The sequence below is a fragment of the Pteronotus mesoamericanus genome, unplaced genomic scaffold (assembly GCF_021234165.1).
Source record: "Pteronotus mesoamericanus isolate MK-2021 breed Mesoamerican mustached bat unplaced genomic scaffold, CSHL_Meso_final contig_130, whole genome shotgun sequence".
Taxonomy (NCBI): Eukaryota; Metazoa; Chordata; class Mammalia; order Chiroptera; family Mormoopidae; genus Pteronotus; species Pteronotus mesoamericanus.
In genome coordinates, this window is record NW_026555060.1 from 11,549,224 (window position 1) to 11,556,914 (window position 7,691).

At 41.7% G+C, this 7,691-nt stretch overlaps 1 long non-coding RNA gene across 1 annotated transcript in view; it reads right to left on the reverse strand.

Annotated features, from left to right (window-relative positions):
• Window positions 1-2,976, reverse strand: part of LOC129085818 (uncharacterized) — a 143,128-nt gene extending 140,152 nt beyond the window's left edge. Inside the window, exon 1 of the long non-coding RNA XR_008530758.1 lies at window positions 2,874-2,976. This is a non-coding gene — a long non-coding RNA (uncharacterized LOC129085818). The remainder of the gene's footprint in view (window positions 1-2,873) is intronic.
• Between the last annotated feature and the right edge of the window lie 4,715 nt (window positions 2,977-7,691).

The following is a 7,691-nucleotide window of genomic DNA, read 5'->3' on the forward strand; positions in this document are numbered from 1 at the left end:
ATCAAGTAAAGAAAGATCAGTTAACACAGCCCCACTGCCTATGTTTTTTCCCCATTGCCAACCAAAGCTTCGATGATGAACAAACAGTCTTCCTCTTCAGATATAAAATTGTGTCTCTCCAGCCCTGGCCATTCCCGAGTTCTATATTTATATCTCCAACTGCCTATTAATATGTCAACATGGAGGTAGTTACAGGGATTAACTGCATGGACTCTAAGCCAGACTTCTTGGGTTTGAATACCAGCTCCATCACTCACAATCTGGGTGACTTTAGGCAAATCATTTTTAAGCTCTCTGTGCCTGTTTTCTCATTTGTAAAATGGAGAGCATACTGGTTCATAACAACTGTTATTAGGATTCAAAGAATTTATATGTAAAAGTGCTTCAAACACTGCCTACCACACAGTGTATGCTTACATAGTGCTATTAGTAGTAGAACCACTACTAGTATTCCTAAGTCTACCAGACATCTGAAACTTGTCCAAAACAAATTCATAACTTTCTTCTCAAACCCCTTTCGCCCTTCTCAGTAAACAGCACCACTACCTGACCATTGTTCCAGCCTCAAACCTAAGAATTTTAGGTTTCATTACTGCATTAGTAAGTCCACACCAGCAGCTACCTTCAAAAGTATGTCATGAATTTGACTACTTCCTACCATCTCTACAACTACCTCCCCTAGCCCAAGATACCACCAAGTACAGCAATAATTTCCTATCTTCCTGTCTTCAGTAGTCCCCACTCCCTGACCCTACAGTTAATTCTCCATCCAGTAACTTTCCCTTGATACAAACCTTCCAATGGTTTCCACCACGCTTAGAACAGTCTGCCTGGCCCCCCAGCATCATCTGCCACTGCTTTCCTCCTTCCTTGCTGTGTGCTCCACAGTTACCTGTATATGCCTTGGCCCCTCAGGCTTGTTTCCACCTCAGAGCATTGTTCCATCGTTGTTCCTACTGTAAGGCAGTAGAGCATTGTTGTTTGGACTGAGGTCGGACTGCCCAAATTCAAATACTTTCTCTATCACATTTTAGCTGTGCATCTTTGAGCAAATTCTTAATCTTCCTGTGTCATTACCTGATCTATAAAAAATGGGAATATGAGTACTTACTTCATAAGGTGATTGTAAAAATTGTGTTTTGAAGAGTGCCTCACATATAAGCTCTATGTAAGTGTTTACTACTGTTATTATTCCTCCCTGAAATGTCCCACCTCCAGCTCATCCTCCACTTTGACTCATCTGTCAACTCCGTTGAAAGGCCTTCCCTGATAGGTTCTGTCTAAAAATAACCATCCCTGTTCCCCACTATCTGTTGTTTTCTTATCTCCCTTTGCATCACTGGCTGTACCACTATTTGAAGTAATATTATGTACTTCTACTTTGTTGCTTGTTTCCCCACTAAAACAGGAGCTTCACTAGGTTGGAGATTTTGTCATGCTTGCTGCTCTAGTTCTAGTTCTGACTCAGAACCTGACTTTGAATGCACACATGTTATTTCTCTTCTCCAGACTAGGAGACCAATGCAAATTTCTTACTTAGCCTTTCATTTTCACACTCACCATCTCATTTGATCCTTGAAAAAGCAACAGTAGATATACCATCATCTCTGATTTTAAAGAGAAAAAAAATGTCAAGTTTGGGATGACTTGTTTTTAGACACACAGTTAGCAACTGACAAGACAAATATTAGGACCCCTGCTTTCTAAGCCTTCTCAAACTCAAATGGAAGGATATTACACCCTTGAACTAAATTTACAGAAATGTGATCTATCTCCTGAGATGTGTACAGTATTCTTCCCTTCGAAGTTCCTAACAAATACCTGTCCTTGAATTTGGAAAGTAAAGTACAAACCCATCAATAATGTATTAACCCTTGGCAAGCCAAAAAATTCAAGCAGTCACATATGATGATCATATATTCTAAGTTTACACAGCTAAATCCCTAAAACTTACGGTGTACTGTACTGAGTATAATGTACTATTTTCAACACTCTAAAAGCTTTCTCTGCAAAACCCAGACAAAGGGGAACCTGAAAATTGTCAAGATCGTTATGATAATGGTACCAGTTATTTCTTGATCCCTGTTCCACCAAGTTCGGCGACAATAGTTCAGATCGCCTATCAGGCTCAATTGTTGTATGTGATCAAATTTTGGTGGGGGGCAAGGTGATGAGGCAAAATTGTTAAAAGGTCATTATCTACAAGATTTCTGTCAAATGGCCATTGGCCATCACATTCTCAAAATAACCAATTGTCTTTATAAGCTTTCTTCCAGCGAGTTTACATGTTTGTATTACCTCACTTGCTCTCACAATTCCCATTCCTGTGGGAATGACAATTAGGAAAGCCAGGGTCTGCTTTACCGCCATTTTACAGAAAAAAGGAAACTGAGGCAGCAAATGGTTATCTTTATAAGTTCTCTTTAGCGACCTGGTAACGGGGTATGTCAAAAGAAGCCTGGATATGGACTATCTCAAGGAATCTTCTAGCCCAGACTTAACAATGTCAAACTTCTCGGTTGAAGGGACTCCAACTCCCTTCTTCAATAAGAAAAAAAGGAGATTCTCATTTAGACCTTTCCCCTTCGTTGACCTGGCTCCCAGGCTCCTAAAGCCCTGTAGGCCCTCGAAGTAAGGGTGGGGTCCTGCCCAGCAGGGTGCGGCCTCGCCTCCCTTTGCTCCAGGCTCTCCTGGCCCTCCCACCCCAAAGGGCGCCTTCCCGCTCTGGGCGGGCACCTGTCCCTTAACCAGGTTCGCGGCTCCCCCAGTCGCACCAGGATCTAACAACCCACAGCCACTACCAACACCGGGAAGACGAGCAGCAGGGCGAGCCCCGCAGGCCCGGGTTGCTGCAGGAATGCTCCGAAACTTACAGTTTTCCTACAGCGTGCGCGTCACGGCGAGGTGACGTCACGGGACCCGGCGTTCGGGAAGGTCAACCCGTGGGTAGCGGGACAGCTCAGCCCCCACGGCTCCACCCCCAGCGCGCCAGCGGAAGACACGCCCCTTTCCTCAGGGCCCCGCCCCCGTCGTGGAGTTCGGGGCGCAGGCGCAGACTGCTTGCGTGGCCACCTGCTGGTGGGGTTCGCGGGTTCACAAGTCTAGGGTAGAGGCTGCCAGAGGTAGCTTCGCTCAAAGCTTGTGATCCGAGTGTGGGATATCAATAGAAAGGGTCCAAGACCCTGGGGAACACAGCAAATAAGTTGTTAGTCACGGAATTTGGGTAGGACGCCAGAGTTGTGAGGCATATTTTCCACAGGCACTGCTGTCCTTTTCTCACGTGTTGTTAAAAGTTCTCCACGTGTGGAAATAGGCATTTGCTCCGCATCAGGTGCCTGCGGGTCCCTCTCGGGAGGGGACGGAGCTCCCACGGGCCCTCGCCCCCGCCCCTAGCTCCGCCCCTAGCCCCGCCCTGAGCTTAGCTCAAACCAGACCCGCCCCGACTCGGCCCTGCCCACTGGAGTCCGCCCTTCCGGCTCCCGCTAGCTGTTCAGGCGAGCGCCCACCTACCCCGCCCTGTCCTGTAGCCACTTCTAGCTTTTCCCTTTGAGATCGTAGACTCTCCACCTTTTACTGGATTTCCCGTTTTGGTTCAACCTCCACTAAATTTAAAAATGGTGACCTGTGTAAACAAATATGTACACGTCTTCGCTAGTGTCAACCTTCCACCACTTCCCACTCATGTGACATCTTTCTGTCCCCAACCGTGGGTTTCTGCTCTTTTATAATTTTACAAACGAGGAGCTCTGGTTAAAAGAGAGCTCAGTAGAAGGAAAAAGGTAGGCGCCAAGAACTGACAATAAAGTAGCAGCTTATTTATGTAATGTAGAATTCCTAGAGTAGTAGTATAAGCAGAAAATAATAAATGGTAAGAAGTGGCTGGGACAAATCTGTCTTGGGGGAAAATAAATTACATGGGAAAAATAGGCCTTGGAAATAGACCCTAAATTGAAGGTAGCAAGGACACTTTCAAACACTTGCTTGGAATCATGACAAATGATTAGACCTGGGATTTTGCCAGGCATATCCAGTGTAAATAAAACCCGAAACAATGGTTCCTTTACACACTCATTGAAAATATTACAGTGAAATTCATAGGAAAGAATGATGATGGGAATGTTAGCCTTTAACTCAACATGTGAGCTGGTTAAAAATAAACATGTATTACTCAGAAAAAATCTAATTAGTTTTCAAAAGTTTTCATATTAAAGTATTTGTTCATTTTATCTCAATTTCGTATGATGTTTTAATGATCATTATCAACTGATATAAGTAATTTTTGAAGCTTATACATAATAATGTTAACCATAATAAGGTTTTGTTCTGTGGAGCAGTTATAGAAAAAATAGCACTTTTTAAAAATTCTGCATACTTTTAAAATAACATTTTTCTTTGCAAATCAAGAATTTTAAGAAACTTCTAAATTGTTACATTATTTACAGATTTATAACGTGTTTTATGTATGTCATTCCAAAAATTAGATTTCTTTTTCAATGAGTTTCTAGATATACTTGTCAACCAAGGTCAGTGCCAATAGGAGTTCCCAATCTGGAGTGCAGTGAAAGGAGAAACTTTATTCAGGTAAACAGTTTGCAAACCCAGGAAACACAGCCTCCAGGGAAACCAAAAATGTTCACTGCCATGGTCCCTGATTGGTCCATTTTTATGCAAATGAGGAATCCAAATGTGCACAGTTTGATTGGTTTAAGCAGGACATCCTGATTAGTAGTTGTAGAGCTTCTCTGGTCAGTAAAGGTGCAAACCAGAAGGTAGCTGTGCAGCTCTGATTGGATGAGACAGGTCTCCTTCCACTGGTATAAATACAGTTCTAGGCACTCCTTTATAAGGTTCAACTCAGCCAGCAGGAGCTCAGTATAGTTAGCTGAACAGCTCAATCTGTGGCTTTTTTTGATATGCACTATACCTGAGAGGCCTCTCCAGACAATGACCACTCTCTTTGATGATGAGTTTGGGCCCTGTTTAACTATAAGGAGTCCTTTTTTGGCAGGTATATTCCTTCTTGGGGTCAACATAACTCTGGGACTGTCCTATCCCACAAGAAAATGTCATTTGTCACTTTTTTTGTGGGGGGGAGGGTTGAAAATATTTAAGAAGTATACACTAAATGCATTAAATGTTTTTAATATAGGATACTTTGGCCTTTATAAGATGGTATCATTGAAAACCTTTTCTTCTCATTTATTATTCATTATTTTTTTCTCCCAAGATTTCTCCCAAAACAAAAAATCTCCTATAGTGCTAGATGCAACAAAGAAGTAACGTGGCCAACAAAAGATTGGCAAGAGAAAGGGTACCCCAAAAAAGAGAGGAACCTCAGGAAATGTCAAGTAGAAATTTGTAGGTAAATACACAATCAGATTTAGTCTAGTTTCTATACTAAACTAAAATTTGATCTAGGTAAGTAACCAGGGGCTAGGATTAAAGTGTGTTGATATTAGAGGAACTGTAAGAGTATTTTCTTTATTTAAGAAAATAAAATCCTGGACGTTCAAGTTAGCAATGGAAGAACTAAGGACCTCTGCTCTGACCCTTAGGACTTCAATTTCCTCTAGTGGTTCTTTCACTTTGTTATCTGCTGCCCCTAGTAAGCTGGCTTCCATAGACCTCTACTCCATAACTCTTCCCTTGGTCCTGCTTCGCAAACTGAAAAAAGCTGAAACTTAATACTAGAGGAAAATAAAAGAGAACGAGATATAATGGATAGTATTTATTGAGCATTTATAGGTGCCAAGCACTGCAGTATCTCATTTAATCCTTGCAACTAGATGAGGTAAGAGCTATTATCTCCATTTTACACAAAGCAAGCAGGGTGCAGTAGACTGAGTCAAGTATCCTATATCACACAGCCTGAGTAGCAGTCAACATTTGAACCCATACTCCAGAACCCACAGCTATAACCACTGATCTGTATCAAGTTTCAAATAACAAAGTACAAATAATGCAAGTAACAGAGATTTGGAGAGTCCAAGATATGGAAATTCTAGCTCCAGAAGACTGACCACAATGTGGGGGCATCTTCACTATTCTCCAGTCTGCCTCCGTATGCTGCTTCTAGTTCATTTTTTAAGATGCTCACCATGATCCACTAAGTTGACTTTGTGACCCATTAATAGATTGTCACCCTGAAAAACACTAATCAGAATCCAAAATATGAAAGATCAGATTGAATCTCATGTAATAAGGGTAATTATTTACAAAACAAAAATTTTGGGAAACTAGCATTTTTGTAATGTGTGAGCACTCTGGGTTGCTTTTTTAATGTATTTCTTATGCTGGATCTCAGTCAAAAAAAATTTTTAAACACTGTTATAACCCCTTGCTTGATTTCTATGCATATTTCATCTTTGAGAATCAAGACCAAGAGAAGCCAAATTCCACTTAGCAACCCCCTCACATCCCTCTGAGCTCCAGGATCTGATCTGAGAGATCTCTTTCCAAATAATCAACACAATAATCAGGTCACTCCTACATCTAGAAAGGCTCTGTCTCCAGCACAATCCCAAGAGTGTACTAATACCCTAACAATATAATAAACATCCATAAAACAAGAGTTGTACAGAATAAAATAGAGGTTGTTCTGAGAAAGGAGCAGAGATAGGGTGCTTGGTGGAAAGACCTGGGGCAGAGATTGGAGAGCTACAAAGGGATGTATGTTTAATAACCACACAATCTTACACATGTCTGTTGTTAACATGGTTTGAAAAATATTTCAAATCTCATTTTATCACTTCTCTGTCCCCATTCCATTATGTAGCTTATTCTCCCTATTGTTTTGGTGTCTACTTCACAGGAACTTCCTCAGAGAAGCTTTGCTTGTGCTTCCTTTGCTACTGGCCTTGGGAATTATTTTAATTTCCTCCTCTGCTAGACTGTCAGTTCTGTGAGAGTAGGGACAATGCTTGCCTTGTTCAACCTCAAATCCTCTACTTGTGGCTGAGTACCCTACACTAAGCAAATACTCAGTAAGCATGTGCAGAGGAATAAATGAATGAATGAATTCAAATTCAAAGTCTGGCTAGGTTTCATATACTCAAAATAGTAGTTACTTTCTAAAAAGGGAGGCACTGTGATCATTGATATAACACTGAGAAGAAAGCCCTTTGCAACAAAACATAGGAAGACACTGAAAAGGGTCAGTTCTGTTATTAACTGGCTACTTTTGTGCAAGTCCAATAACTTCTCCAAAACTGAAAGGGGGTGAGGCTCACTAAATGTTATTTGCAGTTAATGTCCTAATAGGATGTTACCCTTTTGGGGAACTCTGGGAAATCAGGCCAGGCCACCTGGAACCTTATTTGCATGAAGTCCCCTGAAAGGACCTGACAGGCACTGGGGGGTAGCAATTAATCCTCTTAAACAAAAAATGTTGGACAAAGCCTTTCCCCAACAACGAGAGGGTAGGATGGACGAGTGAAGAGGGAAATAGAAGACAAGTAATGAGTGTCATTGCTCTGAGGAGCCAAGTTCATGATTGAGTACAGGACCAGGTGCATGCTTTTGAGAGTATAAAGCTGAAAAAAATCAAACTGCCTTTGTGAGTGTGTTGAACTGGAGGACAGAGGAGGAAGGTGCAGGAGAAAGAAGAGGGTGTCAAAAAAGATTTACAATTTCCCAAGGGAAAAAAAACCTCACCTACTACAACAAGACAGACAGAAAGAATGTTGCAGAAA